The following is a 15,311-nucleotide window of genomic DNA, read 5'->3' on the forward strand; positions in this document are numbered from 1 at the left end:
AATTTTCAGCTAATAAGATAATTTTTGGCTTTATTTGCTTTTGTGTGCTAAATTAAATCAGTGCTGCTTTTGTTTGTTTGTTTATTTATTTAGTTATTTTTACTCATGCATGGAAAAAAGCTTTTGGTGCACATTTATTTTTTTATGGGGGTGTGAGTTATTATGAGTTTTATCTTTTAGCGTTTTATCTGCATGTGTGATCAGAGGCGCGTGCGTGTTTGAATCTAAATTATTATTATTATTTATTTTTTATTATTTTTATTATGACACATCAGGACTAGGAGCCTTTTTTCGGTCAGTCGGTCAGTGTCCTGACCCCTCTCTCTCTCTCCCTCTCTCTCCCTCTCCCTCTCTCTCCCTCTCTCTCTCCCTCTCCCTCTCTCTCTCTTTTCTTTCTCTCTCTCTCTTTCTGCCTTTCTCCTCGTGCTGTAACTCACCTGAGCACGCGCCCTCGGGGTGGTCCTGCCTGCCCAGCTGAACGGAGCCGCTGTGGTGTTGTAGAGGAAAATGGTGGTGGAGGTTTTTGTTTACATGTATTGAAGCCTTTATTATAAGCGGTAGGAGGCCTTTTCAAAATAAAAGCAGGCGAAATGCAGTTTTTTTAATAAACACAGGTAAATTATTAGAAGTTTTATAACATCCTGTAAAACCAAAGAACCGTAATAGTAACGTGTGAACCTGACAAACTAGCCTATATAATCAGAATGCATATAAACACACCTATTGCTGCTTTGCCCTTGGGCCACCCGGGAAGGAACAGAAATACAAAACGTAAAAGCAGAAAGCCAAAGCTTGTGGTCACCGCCTGAAGAGGAGCAAAGGCAAATAAAGGAGAGGGGAGGAGAGGAAACTGAAGGAGGAGCGTTATTCTACTGTCTGTCAGATTTCCTGTCATTCAAAACAAATCAGCCAACATACAGAGAAAGAGAGAGAGCGAGAGAGAGAGAGAGAGAGAGCAGCTCTAACCCAGACCACAGATAAGCTCTAATCAGTCTTGTTTTCAATGTTTTTTCCTGCTCAGCTGTAACTGTAACCAAAGCGACTCCATGATATTATTAAAGTGCAGACTGTGACCATGCTGACGCCGGGACGCCGGGATTGACTCTTCACTTTAATTAAGTTACTATTTCCCCTCCCATCTGTTACTGCATGCGTCTCTCTCAGTGCTAGTCGGTTACAACAACAACATCATTATTACTATTATTATTATGATCTATTATTATTGTTAGTATTCATAATAAGTATTATTACTATTAACAATAATAATAATAATAATAATAATAATAATAATAATAATAATATCCCGCACATGTGCAGGTCTGTTCTGATGTATTATTGATTTTTATCTTTTATATGATATCATTTCTCTAACTGGAGTTTCCACTTCATCACTGGTTACTCAGATAAAAATAAAACTAAAATGCCCTTTTAAAAAAACAACAACTAAATATTCTTCAAGGTCTTCCCGTTCCTCCTGATCAACACTATTTAGCCTATAGTCTTGCAGTCATATCTGAAAATGTCGCCCCTTAATAAACACAAACGACCCCGGCGCAGACAGGAGGGGCAGGGGCCGCCTCAAATCGCCTCCTTTAGAAAGTTCTCAAGGCCTTTTATATTTTAATTAACCGTTACCGATTGTTTTGCCTCGAGGCTCGACGTGAAACCTCTGCACGACGAGACCGGTGAAGGCCGGTTGTCGCACGCCAGGTATTAAAAAACCAAAGAGAGAGAGAGAGAGGGAGGAAGATAGGAGGAGGAAGAGGAGGAGGAGGAGGAGGGATGAAATGCGAAGGCCATCGAGAAAAGAGAGATGGAGAGAGCACAGAAAAAGTGACGACATGATTATGATTTTTAGATTTTTGTTTTGTTTTGTCAGAAATTTAAAGAAGAAAATTTTGATGAGTTGATTTTAAAGTCACCAGGAGGGAACACGGGTTTGATGTTGACTGGAGTTTTAAAGGTGGGAATCGAGCCCCGGGCAGGAAGTCTTGTTTACCCACAGGTCCATAGCAGCTCACCTGCTTCCTCTCACATCACCATGAAGACTGAACTCTACCTGAGAATGCAGCTCTGTAGGTTTGAGTTGTGTGTGCATGCAGGAGGTGCAGTCACCGTCACCTCCAACCCGAGGCACCAGTTGCACGGTAGACGGTCCTAATAGGGCTTAAAGCCGACGAGTGGCCCCGCTTTACCGGGGGCTGGAAGCGCCGCACCAGATGCGCACTGATCTCCGGACAGGAGCCAGTCCATCTGCCGCTTGACGAGGCAGGGAAAGGCCCGAAACCCCGCATAGTACAGCCCAGAGGCGAGAATTTAGATCAGCCCCAAGGTTTTTGGATGGACCGCTGCTCCTGCAGAGAGCTGGGGCCCCTGTTGTCATCTTCCTAGAGAGAGAGTCAGAAAATAAGACGGCATGGAGACACGGAGGATTAGGGCTTGAGCACATATGGATTTGGTATCATATGATCTGGACTTGCAAGTAAAATTTGCACCAATCTGTTTAGAGGAAATATGTAAACAGCCACACATTAAGGACTTCAGTGAGCTACAATTAGAGTTATACATCTAAAAATACAAGATGAATTTTTATGGGTCATAACATTAAATTACGCGATTTTACTGCAGCTGCAGTTTTTATTCCTAAAGAAATAACCAGATTTCCAACCAAACACATGATCTTATCCTCAAAAGAACCAACAGACAACACTTCCCATATGTTAAGTGGGTTGTCACCTCAGGTTTAAATGCTGTATTAGCTGGGAAACAGATTTGTGGCCTGGAGCCATTCAGCCTATTGCTACCAGTAACACCAGTAATTCCATTATAGGCTTCGAGCGTCTTATCACACACTGGAACACTTGCAGAAAGTGATGATGCACTGAGTGATATAGGCAACAGGCTAATATTTGTCCCCTCTTCACGTTTTGTGAGTCTCACATCATCAGGACAAACACGAACAGTGTGTTTACATATGTATTTTTCATTAGTGTCAAATCAGCAGTTAGAAGCCACAACTGAAAAAATGCACAATGCTGTCTGCCTCTCAGTCTATGTGCACATGTGTTGGCCTTGTTTAAGAGTCTGTTTTGGTCAGACACCGGCCTCATATGGTCATGAGCGTCCGTTAAGTCGGTCCTGCAGCCTTCACTGTGTGTCGGCCTGCAGCTTTGCAGCCAGAATAACGACTGACATGATAAAACAAACGGCCCAGAAGATGTTTGTCCTCCATCAACAGCAAAAGCAATTAGGAAAATGGTGTCTGACCTACATACAGGATGCGCCTCGGAAGGAAGCACAGGTTAATATGCTAATATGGATCTGCTAATTGTGGGGATTTACTTGTCGGTTTGCGGAGGGGAGGGGAGGGGCCGGGGCGTCACTGCCTTGTTTAAGGCTTCGAGATAGGGAGCAAATTAATTTCTCCCCATGCAGTGCGTGAGGTGAGAAGGAAACAGGTGGTCGCTGTTAAATGGACAGTCATGGAGAAACAGAGGAGTCGAGACCGAGTGAGGAGCAACAGCCAAACTCTGGATCCTAAAAAATCCGGAGATGTTAAAACAAACACCTCCCAACTACAATCTACGTCCTGTCAAATCCATGCATCATATTAATTATTATGGCCTTGGGGCGACACCCTCCACTTCACCCCACCCCTTCACCCACAGAGCCGCAGGACATTTAGGCTACTTCAAGCACCCCCCCCCCCCCCCCCCCCCCCCCTTCCATCAATCCTGCAAACATTTTCCCTAAATGCTGGAATAACGTTGTCATAAGAAGGAGGCACCAGGTTTGATAGTTGATGTTTGCTGCTGTGACTCCACCTGAAGTCAACTCCCCAGCTCAGTCCCGGACAGACACATGTCAGCTGCAGCCACAACACTAAAGAAAAGGCCAATCTGCTGCCAACGGACAATCACTCATCAGCATATTGGTTTTATATATAATCATTAAGTCTGAATGTGGCCGTAATAATTACCAACAACCCCTCTGCGTTTTGGTTTCACGACCCTTTTGTCTTTTATTTTGATTATGAAATATGAAATATGAGCGCGCTCCTTTGTTTTGATTTCTGGGTTTAATATTTATTTAATCTGCATCTGCATCATATAAAAACAACTAAAATTCTCCTTTATATTTATATTTTTTCTTTCACAACACTTGGACATAAGGCTATAAAAATAAAACCTGTGAGGGACGAAGTGATCGTTAAGCTGTTCGTCGTCTGTTGGGGGGTTTCTTCTCTTCTCTTCTCATCAATTAATGCTCTTATACGGTGAATGATTAACAATATTTTTAATAGACTGGGATTGCAGCAACCGAAGCTGTAAAATTGATCTCTGAAACTTAACTTCAGCAGCTGTTGGATCAGTAAGCTTGTGTGTGTGTGTGTGTGTGTGTGTGTGTGTGTGTGTGCGTGCGCGCGTCGATCGATGTTCATTAACTTCTCTTTTCAAGAGTTTCTGAAGTGCTCCTGAAGATCACACGGAAGCTAAAAGTCTTTTGACTATTTCCCATCCAGCTTTTTTGTAATGCACAGATGGGAGGAAAGAGCAAAATGTACTTTCAGATTTTCATCATCTCATCTTCCATCTCCTCCTCCTGTGTGTGTGTGTGTGTTGTGTGTGTGTGTGTGTGTGTTTTTTTACTTTTAAGATCCTGCAGCTTTTCAGTCGTGTTGATCCATGAGATGCAACAGGCGGTAGAAAATCAGACTTTTATGACTTTTAAATTAATTAATTGTCTCGGTGGGTTTTGTTTTGGCTGTTTGTTTAGAAATTTGATTCATTTTAATAGTTTCTGTGGGATTTCAAATTTATTTAAATCCATTCCGCTGTTAAAAAATGAATAATGGTAAATTGCATGTGTGATTACTTCAGATATGGCTCCAAGCTCTAATGGAGGCTTTTTACTACTGAGTGCCAACAGTCAAGCCGGTCTTTGACCCTTTGACTTTATTTCCACTGAAGCCCGTTTCAATTCATATCAAACTGTGGATGGAAGATTTTCTAAGAGGAATACTACAACAAACAGAAGTACTGTACAGTAGAAATGTTACTGCATCACATGAAGGAAAAGTTACAGCTGGCTGAGTTTTGATGGTGGAGGCAGCTACATGCTGCAGAATAAAATACTGCATGTAACCTTTTCTATTGCATTTCTATTGCAAATAAGACTTATATATATTATACATATATTCTATCTCCCACTTCTTCGCCCCCTGCTGAATATCAGGTAGAAGTAATTTGGTTTAAAACATCAGTTTTGCAATAAAAGTGTTTTTAAAGGTGAAGATTCAAACTGTTCCAAACAGGTATTGATCCATATTTATGATTAAATGCTCGTTTCTTTTACCTAATAAACTGGTTACTGGCTAATGTAGATACCAAGTGTGTACAGGATCCATTAAGAATTAAGCTGAAACCTGTACAATGACGAGGTGTTCACATTCACTATTCTGTTTCCTCACTGTATTTGAATGATCTTTAGTGGGCTGCCATTTAAACCACTGCTTTACTGTTTAAATGACTTTGTTTATAGCACAGACAGACTGGTAATTTATTTTCTTGGACGTATCTCGTCTCATCTGAGCTCCACAGACTCTCCTCTTTTCTCTTTTTCACCAACTTTTGTTTCATGTCTTGTTCAATCTTTTTTCTCACTGTGTTTCAGGCTATAGCAATTCTGCAACTTGACATGTTTTCCCCACTATTTGTCCAGTCAACACATGTTGCTGTTGGTGCATCTTTACCACATGCTGTGCTGAAAACAAGACTTTTATCATACTCTGACATTTGCTCTCTGACTGAGAGCCAAGTTCTTCTTCAGATGTTAAATGCACTATAATAATATTTAATAGCTACATGTGAAATATCAAAATGTGTCCACTGGATTGTTTTAATGCATGAAAGCGTTGCCTTTTGCTGCTGTTCTTGTCCCGGCCAGAAGAGTGCGCCTGTTTGGCAGTGCAGCCCGAGGGGAGATTAACCTTCAGGTCTCTGAGAAAAGAAAAGGGCTCACTCACACACACCCGCTCCCACTTTCAAAGCTCATAAGCATACACATGCAAAAGGGGCCGACACAGGTTAAATGACTTTGATCAAGGAGTTCCTGTGTAATCTCTGTAATCTTTTAAAGCTGTTTGAATATATGTTGTATATGTGTGTGATTGTTTCAATCCAGTACAGTGAGTCCGGCACATAGAGCTGTAAATGATTGAGGTCTCTCTCTCCTGCTGACAGCACTAGAAGGCCTCCATGCAGCACACATTGACCCTTTGACCTTTACTGCATATGGTTTTAATGGAGAATGATATAAACAGAGCACATGTGTGGATTAAATAAATAAAATCTGAGAAAGTTACTTCTGAACGTTGTGTGTTGTCTTTCCTTCTGTATCGGTCGTCTGCATGTTGTGCACACAGAGCACAGTTAGTGCTTCACTACTGTACAGTGATAAAACCTAATCCTAAAAACATCTTTCAAGCAAAGGTGGTTTGAAATACAAGAAAACACTGACTCACTTGACTCTTGCCGTGGACGCCACACAGAATCATACAGAATAAAGACGGAGCAGCTGCACATTTGTGGATAATAATGTAACATAAACTGATATTACATCAGTCTGAGTATATTACAACAGTGGAAAAGTTTTGTGCGATTATGCCGTTCACATACTGTACATGTATTTCCCAAACTCGACTCGTTGAAAGCAAAAAATAAATAATAAAATAGGTGAAGTCACCGTTGAATTTTGCAGCAAGGACACATTTTGTGTCACTGAGACATTTCACAATCGTTTAATCTTTTAACTCTGTCTTCTGAGTATTACATTTGTAAAATATAACAAACTATGAGCAGAGAATAAACTAAAGCTATCGGTGATGTGACGTGTGAACACACCACTCTGACCAGTGGATGATTTCTAAGGTGAACAGTCAAACATATTTAAGAGGGCCAAGCTTGAGAGTCATGTAAACAGCTTCGTTTTGTGCGTTTTCTACAGCAGGTTTTACTCATTTTGCCTTTGACAGCCAACAGCACACAGAGAGACAACAAACATGGTGTGACACCTAACAATCAAACCATAGAAGCGAAACATTCTCCTTCGACTCCAGTGTAGTTGCATCTAGCAGCTTGTTAGCTTAGCTTAGCACAAAGACAAGAAGCTGCAGCTGACTGCATAGAAAAACTCAAAACCTTCTTCTTTTTACAGGGTACTGTATTACAGCTTCTTTATTATCCCAGGAGGAAAATTAGTTTTCAGCAGCCGGAGTCTCTGCTGGAGTAAGAAGTAGTCCCACACACAGTCATCTCTAAAGCTGCTAAATAAAGTTTTTATCCTCCAGTTTTTGGATGGATTAAACAATGTGTTAATTGTTGAGCTTCCACACTAGCTGCCTCCCTCTGTTTCCAGTCTTTGATCTCAAAGTGATATCAATCTTCTCCTAAGCTAAGTCTCAGCAAGGAAGTGAAAGAAACTGCTCCTTTAAACTGTGTGAGATGGGCAGCATCTTCAAACAGTGCTTGTAAGATCTTTGCACTTCCAGGAGTCTTTGAAGGGGTCACAATCCCATCAACATACATTATTAAGTAACTTACTTTTTGAAATTTTATCGGCAACATTTTAAAATCTGAATATTTATTTCTATCAAGCTTGACAGTAAACAGAACTTTAACAACGTCAACGTGAATGAATAAGAAAGCCCCTGCTTTTACACCATGACCAAATTTCCATTTTGTCCCTCACAGGCCACCATTTGCCGTATTGATCCGCCCACCCCCCCTCCACTGTCATGTCAGACTGAACTGCCTCACAGTTGTTGTCTTTTCCAGCCTCTAATGCTTTTGTTTATCCTCAAACGCAACAGAGCCAGATCAGACACAGAAAAAAGTGGACATGAAACAATACCCAAACCGAGACGAGAGGACTCGCCGAGACGCTGCAAAAGTTGAAAGCAGAGTCGGTCAATTATAACAGACTCCTCCGGCTTTGAGCCTTTTGGTCAACTATAAGCTCATGTGCTGTTTTCTTAAGTCATCAGCTGCCAGAGAAATCCTGTTTACTGTGTAACAACCAGCGTGGATGTCAACCGCAGTGTATACGCATACACCTGAGATCACAGACCTGCTGCTTTATGACAAGACAAACACCCACATTACACACTTAGACTCACACCACAATCCACAGGAAACGCACCACAACAACACTGATAGAAGCACATGAGGCGTATGTGTGGTTACTTGACTGCTCCTGTATAATTACCAGGGAAGTCTCCTGATGTGGAACCTTTGCTGTTCTCACAATGAACCCATTTACTGCTGCAAACCATCAAACACCTGCCAAACACACACACACACACACACACACACTCAGAAGCTGGTAGTTTACATATACCAGCACACACACAGACACACACAGGCCTAGAGAAACGTATATACACACACACGAACCATTTCAAACGAATGCAGGGAAATAAACAGAGACGAGAGCACACAACCCCTTCACCCCTCTGGGAATTTTACTATTCTGCACTTCTCTGCTTCTCTCATCCCTCTCTCTCTCTCTCTCACACACACTCTCACTCCCTCTCTCTTTTTCTCTCTCTTCGTCTCTTCCTCTGCTCCTTTGTCTCCCTGATTATGCAGTCGATCCCAGGGTGCGCTACTCACTGAGATCATCCACCTGTCAATCTGAAGCACACACACACTTTCTGCACACACCATTCCACCGGTGATATTGATACAGAGGAAATATTAATGACTTCACTCACCTGCAATACACTGTTGTATCTTGCACTTCCAACACCGGGCCATGCAATTCATCAAGACACAGTTCTGGAAACTTCCACTCAAAAAAAAAAAAAAAGACAGTCGTGAAATAACACCGAATGCTTTATCTTTGAACACAGACACAGACGTGTCAAAAGGCATCACATCCAGTGGTTAAAATGCAAGATGGCGTGTAATTTTAGCACCTCTTCAACATGTCATGATGTTTTTTAAGCGCTCTGGGATATATATATATATATTTTTTTTCTTATTAGAGTTTTAAATGTGCAATCATATGTTGATTTGACTGGCCTGCAAGAACAGGATGCACAGAGATATAGATAAGGCGTGAACGTTTCTTATTCATAGCCTGTGAGTGCATGTTGCATAGTCACCTGCATATTTATATGTTTTATTGTGCATGTCTATAGTTTACTGTGAGAGCTGCATTGTGCCCTACATGTGAATTCATGTGCATCCTCACACCAGGGAGATCAGTCGATATGTGTAACTAATAAGGAAATCAGAACAGCAGGTTCTTAATTCAAGAAGGTTTTTTTTGTTTTTTTTATCAGTTCGGTATTCACACATTGTTTACACAAAAGATGTTTTAAAAAGTGTTGAAAATAATAGTGAGTTTCAAACAGTAGTCAGTGAAAGTGATTACAATACAAAAGCTTGATAACTTTGAGACAGACAGTAGATTTAATGCCCCATGAGCAACTAAGCTAAGAAGATTTCTAGTTCTTCATTAACTTTATTTATTAAAATTATATTTGGCTGAGTGGCGCTCCAGTCAGTTAGCATGTTATCAGTTAGCTCGCCAGCTGAGTCATTGCTTATTCTGCAAACACGTGCAGATGGAAAATTGTTAAAGTCAATTTTCTGTTCAATTTACTTCAAACTGAAGTAAATAATGAATTTAGTAGGTGCTATTTTCCACTCATGAATTTACTTGATATTCATAGTTGCAGGAAGCCATGTTTATGGTGACGATGGAGCAACAACGCAGCTCACAAATGTCTTTGAGTAATGTTGCTCCCACAAATCAAAGCTATGGCCACTTGTTCATTAGAGTTCTGGGAGATTCTGAAACAACATTTAATGAAGGAGTTAACAGCTTCTCCAGCCAGTCTCAGCAGTACTGAAGTCTTTCTACACTGCAGCACTGAACGCACTCTTTAAATAAGGTCAAGAATAAAACCTTTGTTAAAGGAAGAGGATGGCACTGTTTCTGTGTTACATTAGAAAACAGGCATGTGCTCCACCTTCCTCACCTGACGGTGTTTTCAGACTAACACAACGCATGACACCGCGTGAGACAGATGTATTATCTTCATAGCTCATTTCATTTCTCGGCCTCACTCCATCACTCTCTCTGAGATCCTGGGCCTTAGCCTCATGTGCTCAGATGGTAGGGGTTACCATGGCAACGGAGCGGTCTTGTGGTCCTGGTTTCACGCACACACACATTTACTCTTCCTCTCTCCCTCGATCTCACTCCATCTCCTCATGCATACATATTCAGAGCTACAGGTGCCCCCAAAAGTATCATTCTTCCTGATTTTGATTGACACGCTCGAGGGGCGGCCGATCACAATTAGTGATGCGGCTAATTTCCCACAATGCCCTGCAGCCACTGGGCACCCACTGCGCCTGCAGCCAGCTCATCAATATTCATGAGCCATCTGATGAATATGCAAATGTGAAAGCGGCGGTGTCCAGGTGAACAACTGCAGCTAACCAATCAGGGGCCACCGTATGCGCTCGACATCCAGGGGTGGGAGATGTGGCAGGAAATGGCATCTCAGGGCATCAAAGGCAGCTCATCACGACTATGATTGTAATTAATGCACAAAATAGTCATTGTGCAAGACTGTAATTAAGATTAACCTTAAAGTTGCAAATTAGACCAAATCCTAGGCTTAACTTGAGGGATTAAACCACAAATCTGTCTTCATCGTGTAGACCTGACATCACCTCTCTCTTTCTCATTTTAACTCTTAATGCTATGTAACTATAAACCCCAGTGTTATGCTTGCACTGGTATTTAATGAGACATTAAAATAGGAGAATATTGGCTAATATATTGAATTTTAAGTTGCTTCTGCCATCAGTCCAGTTTTGCCAAAATGGCCTTTGACTACTTAACCCTCCCACTAGATCACAATTTTGACCTGTTCCAGGAAAGTACATTAGCATCTGTGCAGTAAGGAGCTAATATCAGTGAAACTGTAGATATCGTTCAAGCTCTAGCTGATTTAAACCAACCATACTTAATAGTTGGAGGTTGAAGATTTATCAGTGAATGTAGTTTAATAACTCCGCAAGAGCATCTGTCTTGTTATTACACTATAATATGAAAGTGTTTTGGTGTTTTGAATAGTTCAAACATGTAATCACACACAGACACACACACACACACACACACACATTTGAAGCCAAACCAGGAGCTGCTCTGCTGCAGATCTGGGAGGAAAACCAAAGCGGACAGATCAGAGCAGAGATATAATCAACCCTGAGTTCTGAGGAAAAAGCCTTTCGCTCGTTCCTTCCAGTCCTTCTTTACCTCCTCTCATCTCCATACCACTTTTTACCACCACCCTTGCCCCCCCCCCCCCCCCTCCTGTGAGGAGCTGTGCGGCGGCTGGTGATGCCAGCACAAACAAACCCAGTTCAGGGTCTGAATAGACAAACCGGCAGCCGGTGCTTCTCAGGACCCTCAACACCAGCTCGGAGATGGGGCTCACGTCGAGGCAGCACTTCGGTGCAGAGTTCAGCTAAACCAGAAGGTTCATTGCTAGGTGTGTGTCTGTGTGTGTAGGTGTTATTGAGAAGCATGGCTTTCCCCAGAGAGATCCTCCATTAATTGTGAAGTGAAGGAGCCTGAGGGCGACACCAGGGACCTCCATTAAACACAGACAGGCAACTGACAACCTCTCTCTCTCTCCCTCTCTCTCCCCACTTTCTTTTTCTTTCACCCCTCATCCCCTCCCTCATTTATCCTCTAAAATTCAAATTCACATTCAAATTTAAACAAGGTTCATTGCCATGAAAGGAGCAACCTAATGTTGGCAAAGCAACAACAACGCACAAAAGAAAAAATAGTTTTGTTGATTCTGGGAGGCTGCAAACAAGGAATGTTTCGCCTAAATGTAGCATGCATGCATAAAATATCTGATCATTGCAAATTTCAAGCAGCAATTACCCTTGTTAAACAGTTTCTGTTGTGCAGGAATCTTATTCTGTCTTTGTCTGACTCCAGCAGATGAGGTCCACTCAGGTTTCTAATTTCCTCCGCCACACACACCTTACAAAATTAGACTTTTAAAACATCTCACTATTCTTTAATTGGCTTTCTATTGCTCATATTTAGTAGTCTGCAGTCAGTGGAGATAAACTTTGTCTCCTCAGAAGCAAGTTGAAACTTACTAATGGTGTTGGTTCTATCCTTGGAGCCTGCCCATACCATGGGTGCTTTTTGTAGCCAGGCTGTAAGTCCCTTATGAACTTATTTCCAGAGCAGGGTAATTATTGAAGGTACAGTGCCTTAGGATGGGTACCTGATTCCCAACAGGATCTATCTGGACTCCGGAATAAGCCCATATTGAGGTCTTCTCCAAACTGCCAGTCAGTGGATAGATCTCCTTCACCATAGAAAGCTCTGTTTTCTTGTCCCTTGGTGAATCTGCAGCTTCTGAAAGTACAACCACTACCCGGGCTATTCTGGATATAAAAATACTTTGAAAGTGGTCCCAAATTATCCATCACCTTTCTCAATTTTTATCAGGTTTTGACTCTTTCTTCCCTGTGTGCGAGCAGTGAGTGTCATCAGCCACTAGAGGGAGCACCAGTAGTGTGGAAAAGGCTCCCACATGTCAGTCCTCACTCACCCCCCCCACTACTTTGACCGTCACATACACACCTACAGTACAGTATATGTACATTCTCCTGTAGGCAAATACCAGTGAACCTAATGGAGTCCACCTTAGCTCTTATTATCAATGAATTTGCTAGGTGATGTGCATTTTGTGCGCGTGCACAAACACGCACGCGCACTCACTCATACGCATACGCTATAGCAGATGTTAAGGATTAGTGTGTGTGTACGGGTGTGTGTGTGTGCATAGCCTCAGGCACTGTTCAACAATGCATTATTCCTGAGTGCACCAGTTAAGAGGGGCACTCCGTCTCCATGGCAACCACCCCGGCTCTGATGTAAACATGGGGGTAGTTGAACGTCAGCCTCAATAAAGTGGAAGATTTGCCCCCCAGATTACAAACAATAAAAGACAGTCATAACATGCTAAAGTGGGAAAATGTCACCGTGTCTCGTGAAGAAGTGCGATGATCGTCGGTGTGAGCGGAGTTTGGGTAAAACCAAGGTCAAGTGGATCTGTTTTTTCATAAAGATATTGTTCTATTGATCATATCATGAATAAATCTCCTTGTAAACCTGTGAACATAAACTGCCCAAAGTGAATCCTAGAGCGATTTCACTGAAACGAACTGAAGGTAAAATAAACTAAAAGACAAACCCATCCCCTCCTCTTCTTTTAATCTAAACCTGGTTAACTTTGTTTAACTCATCCAGTAGATTTAAATCTCTAATCCTGAATGCAAACTCCCCCTCCCTCCAGCAAACCCGCTTACTTCACGGTTAACATCTGAGGGAACCCCAATTTTGGGCAGCCGGCGGAGAGAATGGTGGATTTCTGGAGAGATTAGTATAATCAGCGAAGTCCCACCGGGGCTGAATATGGGCCGAGAAGAAGTAGAGAGTCTAAGCTAAGAGAGGAGTAGGTGCTGGTGGCCATGGGCAACAGTTTGAGGTAGTGTACTTGATCAGCAGTAATCACACTAAACCCGTAAAGACAGTATTTATTGAGCCGTTGCATTTATTGCTGTTTGATCCAACAAGGTGACAACTTGTGCAGTTCCTGGTTCACAGCTGCTAAATCACTATGAGCCATATTTGTATCAGGTATCAGGATGAGATGAGGATGAGCACCAAGTAATCTAAACATGACTCGATGAGTGTGTTGCTGTTATAAAGAAACGTGTTAAATAAACATATATACTATATTGTGCACAGGATCACGATTGCAGTTCTTAATATAGGTGGTTTTTCCCCTGTTTATCATGAGAGCTACTGTAGGAATATGAAGAGAGAAGAGCGCAGTTTGCAGAGTTGGTTTATTTTAGAGATGATCTCTTGACCTGCCACTTATTACTTACGTCTCAGTCAGGAGGCCCGGCCTTGTTTACTCTATAAAACTCGCAAGTTGGTTGTTAGCTAGAAGAGGAGACAGGTGCAGGAAAGACATGTCAGGGTTTCCTATCAGTCCCTATGTACAGTATACAGCATTGTTTCTTTGTGACATCCTGCATGCATTATATCGTATCATCTGGACATTCGTAATAAACTCAGAAACAGGAAACTCTGGTTCTTTTTCATATTTAATCAAACACAATAATCACCTGTGTGAGTTTTGTCCTACGTCTCATTGCATCAGTACACGTGTGTCTACTGGTTTTTATTTGCTATTATTAGCAAAGAAGCATCATTTTCTAAACGGTGTCGGATATATTTTCACTGATTTTTACTCTTTCATCAACACTTTATGACACGGGTTCCTGTGGTTCCCCAGGAAACAAACAGAGGAGTGTAGAGTCAAACCAGCACAACCCAGCATGTCATGTCCACCACCTCATCCAGGCAGAGCCATTATTGTCTGGAAGCCACACAAGCAGAAAAGCAGGGGCGACGGAGGTTATAATGCTCATGAGTGTGTTTATAAGTGTGTGTGTGTGCATCCTAAACTCTCTCTCCATTGGAATGGGTTCTAGTGTGTGTGTGTGTGTGTGTCTGACAGCTCAGATGAGGACTGGCTGCAGGCAGCTGCTTTGCTCGAGGCCACATTCAGTTCCGTCGCGCTGCATTAGTCCCCAACCAACCTGTCACCCCTAGCAAGAGAGTGATAGCATGCGGCACACTCACACTCACACACACAGACACACACACACACACACACACACTACTAAATACATTTACACACACTCATCACTGGTTTCCCATGTGCTCAAGAGCACAACACAGCACATAACATTGACACATGCAAAGCAAACATGATGTGAAGATCAGGCTCACTTTATTTTGTGGTGGTCGTGTGTGGTGCTACAGTGGCGGCTTCCTGTCCACGTTGACGTGAAGCTGTTTATCAGTTAGGGTGAAAGTGTTAATCAGAGAGACTATTGCTAAAGTGTGTGTGTGTGTGTGTGTGTGTGTGTGCAGTCCGTCAGTGCTGATATGCTAGTGAGGGGGACTAACCGGAGTTGAGTGGAGTCTTTTGTAGCGCAGGCGAGGCCCTCAGGCACAGCCCCAGACCTAGACCCCTCCCCACTACCACCACCCACCCACATCTCTCTCACACACACACATAGACAAGCACACACACAGACACACACACACACCCCACATGCATATGCCCTCGGCCGTCGTGCTGTAGATCTGATGTGACAACTACAGTGGGGCAGACT

Source organism: Anabas testudineus, chromosome 24 (assembly GCF_900324465.2).
Source record: "Anabas testudineus chromosome 24, fAnaTes1.2, whole genome shotgun sequence".
Classification (NCBI taxonomy): domain Eukaryota; kingdom Metazoa; phylum Chordata; class Actinopteri; order Anabantiformes; family Anabantidae; genus Anabas; species Anabas testudineus.